Genomic DNA, 17,858 nt, shown 5'->3' with positions numbered 1-17,858 from the left:
GTGTTAGCAGGTTGGTTTCTTCTGAGGCCTCTCTCCTTCACTTGGATGGCCACCTTCTCATCTCACATGATTGCCCCTCACATGACTGTCTATGCTGTCTGGGTCCTAATCTCTTTTTATAAAGGCCCCAATCATAGGATTAAGTTCTACCATATGACTTTATTTTACCTTAATTATCTCTGTAATGCCCTATCTCCAAATGCAGGCATATTCTAAGATATTGAAGGTTAAGACTTCAACTTATGAAAGGGGCAGGAGTGGAGGACACAATTTAGCCTACACTAATATTCATCATCTCATTTATCCCCTCAAGCAGTTCCTTAGCCACTCTGTCCCTTTACACTATTTTCATGGTGAATTTTGAAAGACAGTTCTTCTATGCCTAGATTTACTCCTTCAAAGTTTTCCCAGTCTAGACCTCAACTCTATTTATTTTGGAAAGGGGCTTTGTTCCTTAATGAGTGAATAAAAATAACACTTCAAAATTCTAACATTTCTTACCAAGTTTAAACTATTAAAAACAAAGCCCTAATGTCGATATAGGAAGAAAATAGAAAAGCTGCCTGTTTTCTAGCACTGAGAAGACAGGAAAACAATGTTATACTTCGTGGCGGGGGGGGGGGGGGGGGGAGGTGCAGTTATCAAAAAACTGAGTAAGGAATTTAAAGGTGCATGTATTAGCCACTTCAACTAAACAAATGCCGGCCTAGGTAAAAAGGAGGTCAGGTACTTGCTACCTAATATTCAACCAACATTCTGAACCTGAGACCTGGGAAACACTCATCACAAGAATGGTTCCTTTCATGCAAAGAAAAGTACTGTTTTCAAAACAGTCTTAATCCCTGACCAAAGTAGGGAGCATTGTGCATTCTACAGTCTGTTGACCAAGAGTCTCTTTAGAATTCTGCAAATTTCCCTTGTTTCCATATTAGTCATGGGTGAGCAGGGGATTCTTAGGCAGTAAGAAGACACTGTGTTTTGTGGGTCTCAGCCATTTCTGTCTCCTCCCTCATAAATCACTCTCATGTTGTGCCCAAAAAAAGCAGTCACATGCAACCCAATGCATTTCAGCACTGCATTCAGGAGCTCCAGGTGGAAGATGCAGTGCATGCAACATTGACCCTGACCTGGATGTGGATGGAGCTGGTCCAACCTCAGACCTACCTATTTTCAGAAGGAGAGTCCACTGTCCCCATCCTCTTTTCACTCAGGTGTTGAAAAGTGGGGAAATAGTGGTGCATGTGGGACTCAGTTGGTTAAGCACCCAACTCTAGATTTCAGCTCAGGTCATGATGTCAGGGTCATAAGATCAAACCCCATCTTGGGCTCTGTTCTGAGCATGGGGTACACTTAAGATTCTCTCTCTCCCTCTGCCCCTCCCCACCACTCATGCTCTCAAAGAATGAAAGAAAGAAACAGGAAAGTGGAAAAATAATGCAGAGGTTCAAGACATGGTCATAGGATAATTCCTCTCCATCAAGAATTATTGCCTTCTGGGGAAACTTCTTGCTCTGTTGGTGGGAATGCAAACTAGTGCAGTCATTCTGGAAAACAGTATGGAGGCTCCTCAAAGAGTTAAAAATAGAACTACCCTACAACCCAGCAATTGCACTACAGGGGATTTCCCCCAAAGATACAGATGCAGTGAAATACTGGGACACCTGCACCCCAATGTTTATAGCAGCAATGTCCACAATAGCCAAACTGTGGAAGGAGCCACAATGTCCTTTGACAGACGAATGGATAAAGATGTGGTCTATATATACAATGGGATATTACTCAGTAATCAGAAAGGACGAATACCCACCATTTGCTTCAACGTGGATGGAACTGAAGAATATTTTGCTGTGTGAAGTAAGTCAATCAGAGAAGGTCAATCATCATATGGCTTCACTCATACGTGGAATGTAAGAAGTATTGAAAGGGACTATAAGGGAAAGGAGGGAAACTGAGTGGGAAAAATTAGAGGGGGAGACAAACCATGAGAGACTTCTGACTCTGGGAAACAAAGGGTAGTGGAAAAGGAGGTATGGGGGGTGGGGTGACTGGGTGACAGGCACTGAGAGGGACACGTGATGGGATGAGCACTGGGTGTTACACTATATGTTGGCAAATCGAACTTCAATAAAAACAAATGTAAAAAAAATAGAAAAGAAAAAATAAAAAAAAAAGAAAATTAGATTTTTAATTTAAAAATATCTGAGATCTTGCAGGTATCCAATGGAGGTATCATACTTTGAATCAAAAATATGTATTCAGTGATTATTATATATAAAACACTGTGACAAGGAATTGAGTATACAAAGTATCCTCAAACTACTTATCATCAATGATGGAAACAACAAAACAAATAGGATATATCAGACCAAATAAAACAATGAGCTAGGCTTTTTTTTTCTGCTGGAATAACAGAACTTATTGTATGGTTACTTAATTATGCATTGTCTTAAAAATTAATTTCTTAAGTAATACATTATCAAACATATTTATAACCTAACAAATACTCTTTCATTTCACATAAGAATGTGCTACATTGATATTCTATGATGTTCCTGTTTCAAAGGTTTAGGAAATATAAAAATCAAGAAAATACCTTTCTAAATAAAATTTAGTTACAAACAAAACAAAACAAAAAAGGAATATGTCAAGAAGCCTATAAAAGTATTATGGTTCCAAGAGTTCTGTTAACTAAAAAGTATATATGATGGTGGAAAAAAAAAAGAATTATTGCCCCTCTTTTTATGAGGTGGAAATATTTGAAGTCCTCTCTATGAGAAAGATAGTTTTTGAAATGTTTTGTGGAGGGTGAGAGCCTACTGGTTCTACCCTGCCCAAGCCTGGGTCTTTTTTCTCTCCTCTCTTCTCCCTTTCACATCCTCAGGCTCTTAGCAGAAACATATTATATCGATATAGTGATTTGACTTATGTGTGCAAATGGTATGAACATTTATGTTCAAGAAGTAGCATAACCATCTTTTTACACAATTTGTGCTAGTGAGTGTTTTTCATTATAATTTCCCATATCTGCTGCCAAAAAGCATAGCCTGGAGATCTTTGTGGCAATATATGTATCCAGATTATGACTGTAAGAAACCCAGGATGCTGTATAGAGGAGAATGCCTTTAAGATTTGAAATTTAAGAAATTTTGATATTAGGTGATCAATATTTAATTAACAAGTTTAGTCTTGAGGGATCCCTGGGTGGCGCAACGGTTTAGCGCCTGCCTTTGGCCCAGGGCGCGATCCTGGAGACCCGGGATCGAATCCCACATCGGGCTTCCGGTGCATGGAGCCTGCTTCTCCCTCTGCCTATGTCTCTGCCTCTCTCTCTTTCTCTCTCTGTGACTATCATAAATAAATAAAAATTAAAAAAAAAAAAAAAAAACAAGTTTAGTCTTGGGGTACACAAATATATTTAATTTTTTTCCTAGAATCTTTTTAATATGTGGGAGCACCTGGGTGGCTCAGTGGTTGAGTGTCTGCCTCTGGCTCAGGTCATGATCCTGAGAATCCGGGATCAAGTCCCACATAGGGCTCTCCACAGGGAGCCTGCTTCTCCCTCTGCCTATGTCTCTGCCTCCCTCTGTGTGTCTCTCATAGATAAATAAATAAAATCTAAAAAAAAAAAAAAAAAAAAAGTTCAGCCTTAAGAATATATGTGGACTAATTTTGTTGTTTCCTTGATTTCATCAACCATACCCTCTTGCCAGAATTTAGGATTTAGTGATCGTGTCAGAGTTAATCTATGCTGATGACTATTCCAGCACCCAAAACACAAAAGTATGTTAGAAAACTCTTTTAGTGCACAAATCAAGTTGTAAGCACTTATAAGAAAATGGGCATTTTTTAAATGAGCCTTGATTTCCCTCTTGCTTAACTGTATCAGGCTATGAAAATACCTCTTAGTACCTTATTCTGGATCTGTGTAGTGTGTGTGTGCACATCTGCCTACTAGGTCTCATCTTCTCCTCCATCTCCCTTAAGAGCTCTTCCTCTAACTGTTGGGCAAAGAGACGGATGGACTGATGAGGCTAAGTGACTAGAGCTTGTAGAGAGCAGAAACAGATTTACTAACTTTCATGATGGCTTCTCGTGAGTCCTTACCCTACATGAGCCTGTGTTGCCGTAAAGCCAGCTAAGCCAATCACCCTAAATAGGTTAGAAGATGACATGGATAGATTTTAAGCAGAAATGATTTCATTCTTTCCTCTCCTCAGTTATATGGTTAGTGAGTTCATGTACTGATTTGTTACACTACGTAGGGCTGGCTCACAGTCCCTGGAAGCTTTCTGAAGTCTTGATGGTGTCGGAAACCAACTGTCTTCTGGGAATGTATAAAGAAAGGAGGTCAGAGCTCCTCTCCTTCAAGGACACTGTCTTTAATCCATTATCTCCTACCCGTGTGCAATAGCGTACTCTATCAAAATACAGTGATTGAATAAAATTTTATTTCAAATAATGAATGCATTGATTTAATAAAGGGTTTGTACTACGTGGTATTATAGTTCCCTAAATGAACACTGAAATCCTAAAATGAGAAAACTTATCATTGGTACCAGTTAAATCATAGCCACTTTTTTTAAACTGCACACCCTAATGACACCAACCCATTTGATACTTTAAAAAAAAAATCTGTTATCATATAAGTGCTAACATTTTCCAGCTATTTTTAAAGCCACCTGTTTTTCCTATCATAAGTACATCTGGCATCAGGCAGACAGATTATAGCCATGGACAATGGGCTTATTTATGATGTTTTTATATTTTCATATTTTTGGCAGACTAATCCAGTTTGATATATTAACCTAGCTTTCAGAGATGAATCTTGAAATCTTGCACTCTTGCAACACTTTTACTTTGTTCTCTTCCAAACTCTAGAATTTTTTGCCATGTCCTAAAATTTAATTAGAAACCAGAGACAAGAAGAGTGAATTGAACCCTTATGTTCTGCCCATCTAGTGCCTTTTCTAGCTGACTTCCTAAAAGGAATTTTGTATCTATGTACCCAATGCTGGTTGTGAAAGATCTTTGTATGTTTGATCACTCATTGTTCCTAAGTTCATTGGGTGCACTACCACTTGTATTTGCGTCCTAGTTTGAGAACTGCATTTTTGCCCAAATGTAATGGGAGTTTGGTAGGTCAAACCAAAAGAAGAATCCGTTCCCTGTCTTCAAAAAGAAATTTGAAATTTTGAGCCACAAGGAATGGAGGCAAGACTATTTTCTGTGGTGGTTCTGCTTCTGCATCTTGAATTAGAGAGGCCACATCTATTCACCTTCTCAGAGCATCTTTTTGGTCTGACATCCCCTGATGGGTCATCTCTTAGCTATTTATGAGTAATCTTTAACTGCTGGGTTGAATATGCCATATTCTTCCTTTAAATATCTACCTAAAGCTCCAAAGTAATGGATATGTTTTTAATAAATCTAACATATAAATCATTCATCAGATATACTTCAAAACAGAGAAACTATCAGAACACCCTGAAATATTCATTAGAACTTTTTTTTTTTTTTTTTTTGCAGACATTGTCACCAAGTTAAATTGAAAGTTGACGTATGTCAACTCAAAACAGATGAGAAACGGCAGGGTGCTTTATGGATTGAGAGCCAAGAAGGTAAAAATTCTAGTCTTATCTCTATTGCTGACTTGTTCAATGACTGTGGTGTGTTTATCACTTATTCCTAACTACTCTTCCCTCTGGCTAAAAACCAGAACAATGTCTACAGAAGATTTTGAGCTCCGAGGAGAATAGCTCTCAGTAAGTTCAGCTGGAAGTAATAAAGGCTTCCTTTTATAAGCATAGAGTTAGCTTGTCTGGATTCAAATCCCAACCCCCAACAGCTTGGTACTAACTCTGAATGAATCACTATTAAAGAGTGGTAAAAGGTCTTTTGTTATTGTACATAATACTGCAATGAACATCTTTTAGCACATAAATGTGTTTGTGCATTTACATGTTCATAACTGTAGGGGGAATTCCTAAAAGTGGACTTCTTCACTGAAATCTTATTAAAATGAGATTCTCTGACATCAATTTAAAATGTTCATGTATACTGCTAACTGGCCCTTCAAAAAAGTTACACCAAATTTGTACTCCTGAGTATATGTAAGTTCCTATTTCCTCATACCCTTGCTCACACTATTCAATGGCAATTTTAAGTTTTTAATCATTATTAATCTCAAAAGCCAAAGAAGAAATTTCATTGTAATTTGCACTTCTTTAAGGAAAGATGTGCATCTTTACCTATTTCTTTAGTCTTTCATTAATTTAAGAGATTTTTTAAAAACAGAAAAGTTGGGAAGAAGTTCTAATTAATTTCATTCATGTACGATATTTATAAATTTGAAAATGTATTGTAGTTAGCAGTACTAACTGAAAAAGGACAAAACCTCCCAGGTACGAACAGCAGAAAGCCCTAGCTATCTATCACCTGAGTTATTACCATACTAATCATTGACATAACCCATATTATATGTAAAGCAAAATGCAAAGAAGCCCAAGATGTGATCTCTGTCCTTAAGGAGTTCATAGTAAAGAACATAAGACACATTTGCATGAAATCATAACAATCTGAGATCATAAAAGGAATGAATAATAAAGACCACAAAGTGCTCTAGGAATTAAGGAAAGAAAGTTCATCTTCAGCTGGAGTAGTTAAAGAATGTAAAGGATATCCCTTGAAGAAAACAAATGCTTGAATAGGCAGAGAGAAAGATTCAAAAGTACAGAAAGGAGAAGTAAGTGAGAGGCAACAGTTGGGTAGACAAGGGTGAAGAGAAGGGAGGTTCGGATGAGGGAACAGTGGGAAAGTTTACACATGGAAAGATGGATTGAGGTCAAATTACTGAAGGCCTTGCTTACCCGGTGTAGGCTGGATTTTATGCTATGGGAGCAACCAAAATTTTTGACAAGAGTATAGACATAATGAAAATAATTTTTGGAATGACCATTTTGACCTATAGATAATGAATGATGAATGAATGGATGGATGGAAATGTTGCATTGGAACAGGGGATGACAGTCGTATTAATACTTTCTGTGGGAGAGAATCAACTATTTAAAGGAAAAGTGATATGGATTTTCATTGACTTGTAATGCATAAAGCAGCTATAGAACTAATGATACCTAATGAGACCTAAGAAAAGAATACTGAACCAAACCTGGAACTCTTTGCACGTAGATTGAACATTCCAGTGCCTTTTTCTAAATCTGAGTCAGCTTTCAGACCCCTCCACTCACTCATGCTGATGATGATATAAGTCTTTCCTTGTTGGGTCTGGAATTCATACCAATTTTCTCACAGACCAAGAAATTCCAAACATGCTATTGTCATTACACCTCATCTGTCAACCTAAGGAATGGCTTTATTTATTCTTGTGATTTGGAGAAATGAGGTGATGGTAGAAAGGCTCAAAATAATGGGAGGAAGGTGTTGGCTTCAGAGAACCAGCAATTCCTTTCTTACTTCATTTCCTTTGCATATTCCTTAATGGTTAGGTGATTGAGCTGAGCCCCTTGCACTGCAACTGCAATGCTGTATTCATTCAATAAATATTTATTGAGCACCTACAATAAATGTCAGGTACTATATAAAGACTGGGAACAGCATTTAATATAGAGAGCCAGTCCTTACTCTAAGAAGTTTGCAGACAGCTGGGAAGCATGGAAACAAGTTCACATTCCTCTGTTGCTCTTCACACGGGACAAGGGGCTAAACACTTCCCTGGAAATTTTCTACATGGCATTCCATGTTTACTTCATGTTTTCTTATACTCACATTGCTTTGTGTACCGAGGCATAGAATCCACTTCTGATGGATACGAGAAGATAAAAGGAATTCAAATAATGTGTATCTGGGAAACTTGCTGTAAAATACCAGATGTAATAGTGGTTATGGAAATCACCAAAGAGTAGAACATAGAACCAACCCATGGAATTGGAAAGATGCAGTAAACGCATTTGCAAAGGTAAATTTTCTAATGTGGGTCATAAGTATTAAATATATGAAATGAATAGTAGGTGCTGTTGGAACTTAGAAAAAGAGGTATAATTTCTAGAAGGAATGAGCTTTGCACTGTTTCCTGAAGGATGGATCTGATTTGAATAGGTCAAGGAGATAGGTGGTGCCATAAGGGAGCCTGATTAGCGATGCCTCTTTCAATTCCCAAGCACAGAAGCCCAATATAAACTGACTCATGCAGGAGGAGTGGTCCTGGGGCTTCCATGTGGCTGGAGTCACAGGGTCCTATAATTTGAATTGGTTTCTCTCCCTCTCTTGGCTCTGCTTTCCTCTGCATTGACTTTTGTCTCAGACTCCTGACTCCACCTGGTAGCTGCCAGGTTTATAGTTTGCCCCATTAACCACCCAACACAAAAGACCACTTCTCTTCCCCAATAGCTCTAAGCAAACTCCTGTGATTTACTCTGACTGAACCAACTTACATCATTTTTCCCATCTCCGAGTCAACCATTGAAGTAGGGAGGATGGGGTTAACTGATTGGCTAGGTCTGGATTATGTCTCTGTCCTTGGAACAGAAGCAGGAGGGGTCAGCCCCATCTGAGCCACATCCAAACAAGATTAGGGAAGAGATGGTTCCCCAGAGAGAAAAACTGTAATGCTATTACCAAAAAAATAACAATAATCATCATCACTACAATACTCTAAGATAAATAACTTACTATGAGTACTAAAAAACTTACTCACCGGGTACTACTCTAAACAATGTTCATATATTGCTTGTTAACTTGTCCTACATCCTGTAAAGGAGCTAATCATATCCCCATTTTCAGATGAGGAAACTAAGGCCTGCAAATGTAAAGGATTTATCACATGGCCAGTAAATGTCAGACCAGAGATCTGAACCCAGGCTGTCGGATTGCTGAGTTCTTGGTCTGACCTGGGATATGACACTAAAATTGACTTCTGTACACACAGAAAAGTAGCTAATGCTCAGACTCAGAAATGAGCAAAGTATACCTCACAAACAGCGAGAAGACCAGAAATCAACGATGACTTTGGTCTCATCTCACGGCTTATGGAAACAATATCCAGCTGGGAAGCATGGAAACAAGTTCACATTCCTCTGTTGCTCTTCACACGGGACAAGGGGCTAAACACTTCCCTGGAAATTTTCTACATGGAATGATCCTATTCTATGCTAGGGTAGGATGAGGCAGTGCTGTCCTCACCAAGAGGTCAAGATCTGACCAGGCCCAGGTGACCATCAACTGAACCTCCAAGGGGAATGAAATGATCACTGCAGAAAGCTGACTTATCCTCCAGAGCCTACCCCAGCCCAATCCTCTTGACAGCTTATGGTTCAAGCTTTTACACAATGTACCAAGGACTGATTTCATATCTACGTCTGATTCTCATTCTCTCTCTCTCCCCCCTGTTTTGAAACATCATTCATGGAGCATATATAGATCTTAGTTAAAACCAACAATGCATTTAAAAACATGCACAAAATCAAACAATTGCCGTGTTGGCATTGAGAACCAGCAGCCCCCGGCTTGAGTCTGTTGACTGTGCATTTCCTGATGTAAAGAAAAGCAAGCACAGTTGAGAAAACACCACAAAGCGTTATATGGCGACAGCTTGTGTACTTCAGAAGAGAAATGGATACATTAGGAAGTTTTTCTTCCTTTGATGTAGAATATGCTATCTTCTTTTTTTTTTGTATTAAAATGGGAGTTAACTTTAAATAAATAAAATTCAGCCTGTGGGCTTCAGAAAACTAATGGTGTATTCTGACAGTGTCATTTCTCTGATCCTTGAAAGCATTATGGGAGTTAACTTGGGCCTTCATCATGATTTTCCTTTATGGCGTAGAGAGCACATTATTTTTTCATCTCTGTGTTATTGATTTCCCCTCGCTCCTTCCCACATTTGCTCCTTGCCAGCTGTTGTTACCTCTGCCCCTTTCCTCCCCCACTAACTAAGGGGGCAGGTGAAGAGACTTTCTCCCATTTCTTTGGCTGCGGGCAGTCCAGGCGCTGCCACCTTAGCGCTCACTCCTCAGATACAGACCTCTCCTCTGCGTGGTTTCAAAACACAGGTTAGCCAAGGTCCCTAGACCTGACTTCAGAAGAGTGAGCCGCGTGTTCACTGATACACCAGTGGAAGAATGAGCACCTTGCATGTCTTTAACTGGACTTGAAAATGTGTCCCCTCCCTTGGGGACACAGAAGGCATGAGCCAGATGGATTGATGAAACTGTTGTCTGCTTTTGTGGTTTTTATCTTCCTGAAAGAGCACTGAAGAGTCAAATATCAGGTGATTTGGGCCCGCCTCGAACTTGGTAATGAAATAAAGCCTTTTTTCTTCTAAACAAAATCACCTTTAGGTAAATGAATATGTACATGCTTTGAATAAGATATGCTTTGCAACCTGAGGAAAAAAAAGAAAAAGTGTTTTTATCCTTATAACGGTCCATTTTGACCACTCTTTTTAATCAAGGAATTGCTTCTAAAGCTGAATGTATTTGAAATACACAAAACTACAATTAGAAAAAGAAAATCCTTCAATATAGAAATGTTGCCATGATTAAAGAGTTTCCAGAAGTTCTTGGTTATTAATAAGATTTGGAAATTTATAGCTTCTAGAGTTTAAGTCTTTAAAGCAAAAGGTATGTTTGTGTGTAAGGAAGATTCATGAAATGATATGCAAAATTGTGTGTGCATATGCATATGTTTGTGTTCTGAAGAAAGACTTCGTGGCTGTAATCAGTTCTCAAGAGGGTTGTTGACAGGAAGAATTCCCAGTTTACCTGTCTCACTTTCCTTCCCTTGCTTCTCTGAAGTCAACAGCTCTCATGCTGTCTCTCTCTCTAGCCAGCTTCCTATTAATCCCTTCCCAGATGAACTGTTCTTTAGTTTTCCGGATAAGGGAGGCTGAGCCAGGGTGGTGGCAGTGGTGGTGGCAAGTAAATGGCAAGACTGCAGGGGGGAAGGGGGGCGGGCAGTGCATGCCCCGTGGGTGGGCTGTTAGGAAGGTGGCTGGTGGCTCCTGGACCCTCCCTGAGCAGCATCTCCTGGGAGGGAAATGGTGCATCCAACAGGCCACCCTGTCAAGCTTCCATTACATTGAAGGTATGCTGAAAGAGGCCTTCCAGGGAAGAAACTGAAGTGGAAATAGCTTTCCCTGAATACTCCACTGTTATCCTTTTCTTTTTCTATTTGGTTTTATTTTTTATTTGCTGTTTTAGGGCATCCCCCCCACACACACTTTCGTTAGTTTCTGTATCCATTACAACATCCTAACACCCTAACTGGCTTTCTGTGGGGCAAACAGGAGGTATTGCTTCTGGCAGGATAGGATTTTCTGTCCTGTTGATTGATGGGTTTTTATTGAGCAGAGTGTGCTACCAGCAGAACCAAAAATCCAAGACACAATTCCAGCTTTGGGAGTTTATGTTCTAATGGTAAGTGAGGTAGACAACACATTCAAACCTCCCAGTTTCTTTTTCTTCCCAGTCGTACTCCCTCTTCCTTCTCTCTTTTAAGACAAGCCTACATAAGCAATAGGTGGATATTGAGGCATCAAGGCATAATTTATGGCCCAGAAACATGCCATTAAAAGGGGAGGGGTGGCAATTGGATCACGCAGCCTGGTGTGGGGAGTGGGTTGGTTCATCAGAAGAGTTTGAGAGGCTGCTCAATGCTGGACTTTAAAACGGGGAACCGTTTCTCCAGATCTTTTTAGTTCTATCCTATGTCAAGTTAGATTAACAAAAGTTACATTCTTGGACTATGTAATAGTTTAACCCCACACAGAAATCCCTTCATTGGAATATAACTCAATACTACCTTGTTTAACCTCCTGAAGGACTGACGATTCTTCAATAGTCATTTGAAGAATGTTTCATTGTCCCTCCATAGCCATGATACAAGAATCCATATGATCATTCTTCCATAAATTACCAGGCCCCCCAAGGAAGTTTCCCTTTCCAGACAGTTCTCTTTCCTTTTATCAAACACTCAAAGCTAAGTGACCCAGAGTGTTGTCCAATTTGCTCAGAGGAAATTTAGTGCTCAAAGGAGCTCATTGTTTCATCCCTGAAACAGTCACAATGTTTCTGAACTACGATTTCCTCATCCATAAAATGTTTATTGGAGATGATGATCTTTAAGATTTTTCCAGCTCTGAAGCACCTCTCAACACATACACACATTCTCATGTGTTTTGTTTTTTTTTTTTTTTATCTCATTCATACTCTTAGTTACAATGGAACCTGCGTAAGTCTTCTGCCAGGTCTGTCTTGTTCATCCCTACACCCCTGAATCCCCGCACATGAATGGAGTGCACTAAATATAGCTGAGGGATGTGTACCTCAAATCCTTTGAAACAGCCCATAATAGAAATCCTCACATTTTATTTGCATATGATTCTTACATCGTCTGCAAAAATCTTGTGTTTACTCAGCCTGTGTAGCTACAGGTAAAATTTTGTCATTTCCTTCTCCTTTTCCCCTTGTTGATTTCGTTCTCTTGCATATTGTTTCATGGAAGGCCCCGATTTAAAAATAAAGCTAGGATGCAGCGCAGGACCAGCACACAGGCGCCAGGCCGGGGCTGCTCAGGGGGCAGGAGGCCCCAGGCCCCAGGCCAGGCCCGCAGCCCCAGGCCGACCAGCGGACGCGCTGCAGGGCCAAAGCGCCTTGCCCCCTGGGCTGCCGCACACGCCGACCCGCCCCCCGACAACGGCTGTGTGACCCCCCGTCCCGGCAGAGGAGCCCCGAGGACCCCCCCCCCCCCGCTCGGCGCCCACCGCTGTGTCTCGGGGCGCGGGAGCCACCGCAACTCCGGGGCCGCCCTGGCGCTCTCCGCGCCGACCCGGGGTTTCTGGCTGAACACAGAGCTCGGCCAGAGCAAGCCGCTGCCCTACGGCCGGGGGGGCCGCGAGCTCCAGGGCGGGTCCCCGAGAGGGCTCGGGCGGCCGGGGGCGGGGAGGGCTGGGCCTCCCGACACATTCGGTGGGCGAGGCCGCCCTCTAGTGGCCAGGCGAGGCGAGCGCAGGTCCAATTAAATGCCCGTGCTCTTCGGGGGCATCCTGTGTTGCTGGGGGCTTGCTTGATCAGCTTGGAGCTTACTTTGTTTTAGATCCTGAAATGAAAAGAAAGACATTTTACCAAGACACATAACTTCTTGTAAAAGGACTCACATGACTCTCCTCCCCCTGCTTTCTTCACGTACTTTTTTCCATGATGTCCCTACATAGCACGGGCAGCGGTGGGCCTTCCTTGACCCAGAAGAGTCCCGGGGAAGTCGGCTAGAGGAGCCCCTCGCTCACATGGCTCACATGTCGGGGCTGGATGCTAGAGGACATTTCCTCTCACTGGGCCTTTCCGTCGGAAGACTCTGCCCTGATTCCCTCACATGGCTGGCTCCTTCCCTTCACTTAGCTCAGCTCAGAGGCCACTTGGCCGCAGCGACTCCACCACACCCCCACCCTCCCAGAGTGCCAAACCCCAGCACGTGGTCACTCTTCTGGCTCCATACAGCTCGTGACTTTTCAAAATTATGTTATTTGTTTCCTTATTTACTGTCTCTCTCTCTTTCCCTCATCACAATATAAGCTTTATAACATCAGGGACTTTTTTTTTTCCCATACTACACCTCCAAACACTAGAAAATGTTGCAAGTGCTTGGCACATAGCTGACTTCCAGTAAATATTTTTGAATGGATAATAGAGAATATTTATCTCCTAAAACTTCTCTCCCAATAGCAATATTTTTGTCTAACATCTTGTCATCTCCAGTGTTAGGAAAGTGGGACATGGAGATGTAGGCAGAATTTCACTAAGGGATCTGGAAGGAACAAAATCCCTGTCCATGCATCAGCAGAGACAGCAGATTAGAACTGCAAATTACTAGTACAAGGTTTAATTTAATTTTTTAAAGTCTGATTATCTACGTTTCTCCTCATCTACTCATCAACAAGTCCTATTGTAGGCAGGTACAGTTTTCTAAAACAACAGAGACAACACAGAAAAGAAATAGCAAAGAACATAATGATAAAGAAAATTCTCAGTCTTGTCAATGATCAAATATCAGTTGATAGTATGATTTAATTTGACTGATTTGAGACATAAACGCATGGATACATAACCCCATCGTACCAGGAGAGTTTTTAAGAGGGTGGTACCTTTTCTTGATGATATCAGTATATCCTGTGCTGTAGTGACCGCACTATCTGCCCTCATTACATCTTTTAAATAAGCAAAAGCTTCACAGTTTCCTTAGTTAACTGTAGAACCATCTTTATAAGACATGTTTTGATAGTCTACTTATATCAAGGCTTCACTCCTTTTTGTTTCACTTTTTTCCTTCCTTTTCTCTCTCCATATAAAGGATAATATGCCACCCCAGGGCGTAAAACAAAAGAATAAATTCTGAGCTGCTCCGTTAAAGCCACGTTAGGGAACCAGAGTCCTACCCAGTGAGCCTCTTTTACTATTCTGTCCTCCTTCCCTCCTTTTCTGTGAGAATGGAAGCCACTAGGTTCCTTCAGGGAAGCTACAGTACTCGTGAATATAGACAGAAACCAATGGTATAGATCATAGCTATAGTAATCCCAACACTTTAAAAAATAGTCTAATTGTCTATTATTAATTCTTGCTAAAAAGAAACACTTGTTAAACCAGACCATGTGTGATTTCCATACATTTGCTCATTCAGTAAACATTGTAGATTATGTTCTTACCATGTCCCAGGCTATGCTAAGAACAGGGAATACCTGTGAAACAAGTAGGGCTCCTGCTTTCATAGTGTTTACTGCAGTTGGAGATACTGATAACAAACAGACAGTTATAATACAATGTGGCCAATGTGGTGATAGGGTAAACACAGAGGGCAGCATCCAGGGAGTACACTTAGCAGGAACTTCATAGATCAGAGAAAAATTTTTGGCATGGAGATATATAGAGATCTGTGAAGACTTTGGAAAGCAGTTTTTCAGCTAAGGGGATGACAAGTACACATAGACCCAGAGTGGGAAGGAACATGGTTCATTTGAAGAACTGGAAGAAGCTCTGTTTCAAGGAAACATCAAGTGTATGGGAGACACAACAGAAAGAGGAAGGAAAGGTGAGGCTGGAAAGGTGGGCAGAGTCTACATCACAAATGGTCATGTAAATCATTTGTGAAAAGTCTAGACTTTAGCTGGAGGACAATGTAAATCTATTGAAAGATTATAATCAGGAAAATGATGTGATCAGCTCAGCTGTAGTTGAAGAATGCCAGCAAGGCTGATAAATGAGATTGATGAAGAGAATGTTGTAGTAATTGAGATGAGAGACAATCATGGTCTAATTCAGCAAAGAAGCAGAAGATTCTGGGGGACACCTGGGTGGCTCAGTGGTTGAGCGTCTGTCTTTGGCTCAGGTCATGATCCCGGGGTCCTAGGTTTGAGTTCCACATCGAGCTCCTTGCAAGGAGCCTGCTTTTCCCTCTGCCTGTGTCTCTGCCTCTCTCTGTGTCTCAAATAAATAAATAAATAAATAAATAAATACTTAAAAAAAAGACTAAGTATAAGATTCTATTCAAGAAGTAGAATCAACAAGATATGGTTGGTTGGTATGATTAAGATAAAGGAAAGGAAAAGGATGATATCTGGCTTCTGGCTTGAGCCACTAAGTAGATAGAAATTCCATCCCCAATAGAGGGGAACTAATATGGGCAGCAGGATAATGAATTTTATTTGGACATGTTGTGAGACAGGTAAGCAAGTGGAAATAATCAGGATGCAGTTGTGTATGTGCATTTAAATCTCAGAAAAAGTATGACCTAAAGATAAAGATATAGGATTCATCAGCATATGTGGTTGGTGGTACTTGAAAACATTCAAATACATAAGACATCCACAAAAATTTGTAGAGAAATAAAACATAAAGAATCTAGAATAGAACTGTGTGGGACAACACACGGAAAGGGCAAACAGAAGAGCTCCACAGGAAATGCAGAAAGAAACAAAAAGGAGGTAGAAGGCAAATTTTTGGAAGCCAGAGGAAACGATGGCTTCAAGGAGAGAGCGTTTGACAATGTTGGATTTTGCTGAGAGATAACTGAGCAATGTTCTTTGGTTTTTATCCAGAGGGCAGTCATTGGTGACCTTTGGTGAAAATAATATCCACGGAAGTTATAAGAATAGAAGTCACATTGTTATAAGGTCAAGGGAAGATGGGAAAGTAGAGACAATACTGAGACAATTTCTATGAAGCTTCACTATGAAAGAAAAGGAAGACACATGGTGATAATGGGATAGAAATGTGAGGTCAGAGGAGGGGTTTTTGATTTTATGTATAAATATTGACAGAAATGAAAGTGTTACCATTCTTATTTTATAGAGAATCAAAGAGGTTAAGCAATTCACCCAAAGTCATATAATCAACAGAGCTAGGATTCAAATCTAGGTCTGTCTGGCTCTGGGGTCCTTGTTCTTGACTACAAACATAAAGGAATAACTCCGTTCTAGGTACTGGCTTGCCAATAGAGTTTAATAGCTTCGAATCATATTCCGGTTAGTACTAGGGGAGAAAAAAAACTACATCAGGTACCCCACCCCCATTTAATGGACTAGGAAACTGAGGCTAAAAGTGTCTGGCTTATGCTTGCACAGCTCACGAGTGGCAAATCTCAACTCTGCTCTTTGTCTCCTTTTATTCTATCTTTCATAACATCTCCACTTGGCTTAAGAGATTCAGAGTGGGAGAGTAAGACATAAAGTATCTTGGTGTGACAACCAAGTAGGCTATGCTATTTAGACTTGCTGCATGAATATTATGAGGCTAAAGTGGTCTCTAAAAACTCTGCTCAGTGTGCTAATATGTAAATAAGTAAAATTCTGAAGATAAATGCATAACCACCCATGTATTATATTTCTAGTGAAAATTACCAAAATTATCACTTTTCAACTCAGCTTCAGTTGGTGTTATTCACCTGGTTACATAAGTATATAATAATTGCCAACATTATCCTCAAGGAAATAAATGTGTCATCGTTGCATTCCCTGTTTAGTGTTACCCAAAAGTTGTATAAGTACAGATTGGGTATTTAAGGGAAGTTTTAGAAATGAGAGATGTAAAGCCATAATGAGATAAAAAATAACTGTGTACAACATTGTGTGGTAGAGGTGGTTAACCTCTTTGTAACACAAAACTCTTGTCTGCATCAGATTCAGTTCAGGGACATAATGGTTTAAAATGTGAAGATTAATAGGCAGGTAAGGAGTGCCACCCAGATAAGTTTCACTCTTAGTACCTACTCTAATGCCTCCTAAACAAGCCCACAGATTGAGCTTTCAGGTGATGTAAACCAAAACACTACTGGTGTAGAGCATGGGCTCTGTAATCAGTCTATGTCCCTCAAATGCTAGTTGCATGTGTACTAGTTTACTGACCTTAGTGACCTTAGGCAAGTCGCTTAACCTCTCTACACCTCAGATTAGTCACTGTAATATTAAGATATTCGCAGTGTCTGTTTTGGGGGCCTAATTCTCCATAAGTCTCTTGTATTGCTATCTATCTTAGGAAGGCACTGACTACCCTTTGTTCTAGGCTACCTTCTTAAGGATTTTGTATAGCAAGTGGCCTTGGAGAATTCGAAATAGTGTCTTCCTCGGAGCAAAGGGCAGGCATACTTACTGCCTATTATAAAAGATTTAGGTTCACGAAGCTCGAAGCTCAGGGATCTTCTCCTACAAGACAGTCCCTGTGTGTGCTGGCATCCCCATGGCACTTCAGGGCCAGAACTCCACAAATATGCTGATGCTCATGCTGTGGGCTGAGTCGTGAGTAATAAAGTCCTTTGTCTCTTACCCAGGAGGCTTGTGTCTTTCACCAGCGCTCAAAAGC

At 40.6% G+C, this 17,858-nt stretch overlaps 2 long non-coding RNA genes across 2 annotated transcripts in view; one reads left to right on the top strand and one right to left on the bottom strand.

Moving 5' to 3' along the window:
- The first annotated feature begins 5,524 nt into the window (after positions 1-5,524).
- On the top strand, positions 5,525-9,747 carry LOC140622719 (uncharacterized). Its single transcript, XR_012022411.1, has 3 exons — positions 5,525-5,618; positions 7,801-7,972; positions 8,797-9,747. It is a non-coding gene; the product is annotated as an uncharacterized lncRNA (long non-coding RNA).
- Positions 9,748-12,776: 3,029 nt separating this feature from the next.
- LOC140622850 (uncharacterized) overlaps positions 12,777-17,858 on the bottom strand; it is an 82,673-nt gene continuing 77,591 nt past the window's right edge. Inside the window, exon 8 of the long non-coding RNA XR_012022520.1 lies at positions 12,777-13,110. This is a non-coding gene — a long non-coding RNA (uncharacterized lncRNA). The remainder of the gene's footprint in view (positions 13,111-17,858) is intronic.

The sequence above is a fragment of the Canis lupus genome, chromosome 32 (genome assembly GCF_048164855.1).
Source record: "Canis lupus baileyi chromosome 32, mCanLup2.hap1, whole genome shotgun sequence".
Taxonomy (NCBI): Eukaryota; Metazoa; Chordata; class Mammalia; order Carnivora; family Canidae; genus Canis; species Canis lupus.
The sequence above is the reverse complement of the archived record's forward strand: the minus strand, read 5'-3'. Positions and strand labels throughout refer to the sequence as shown.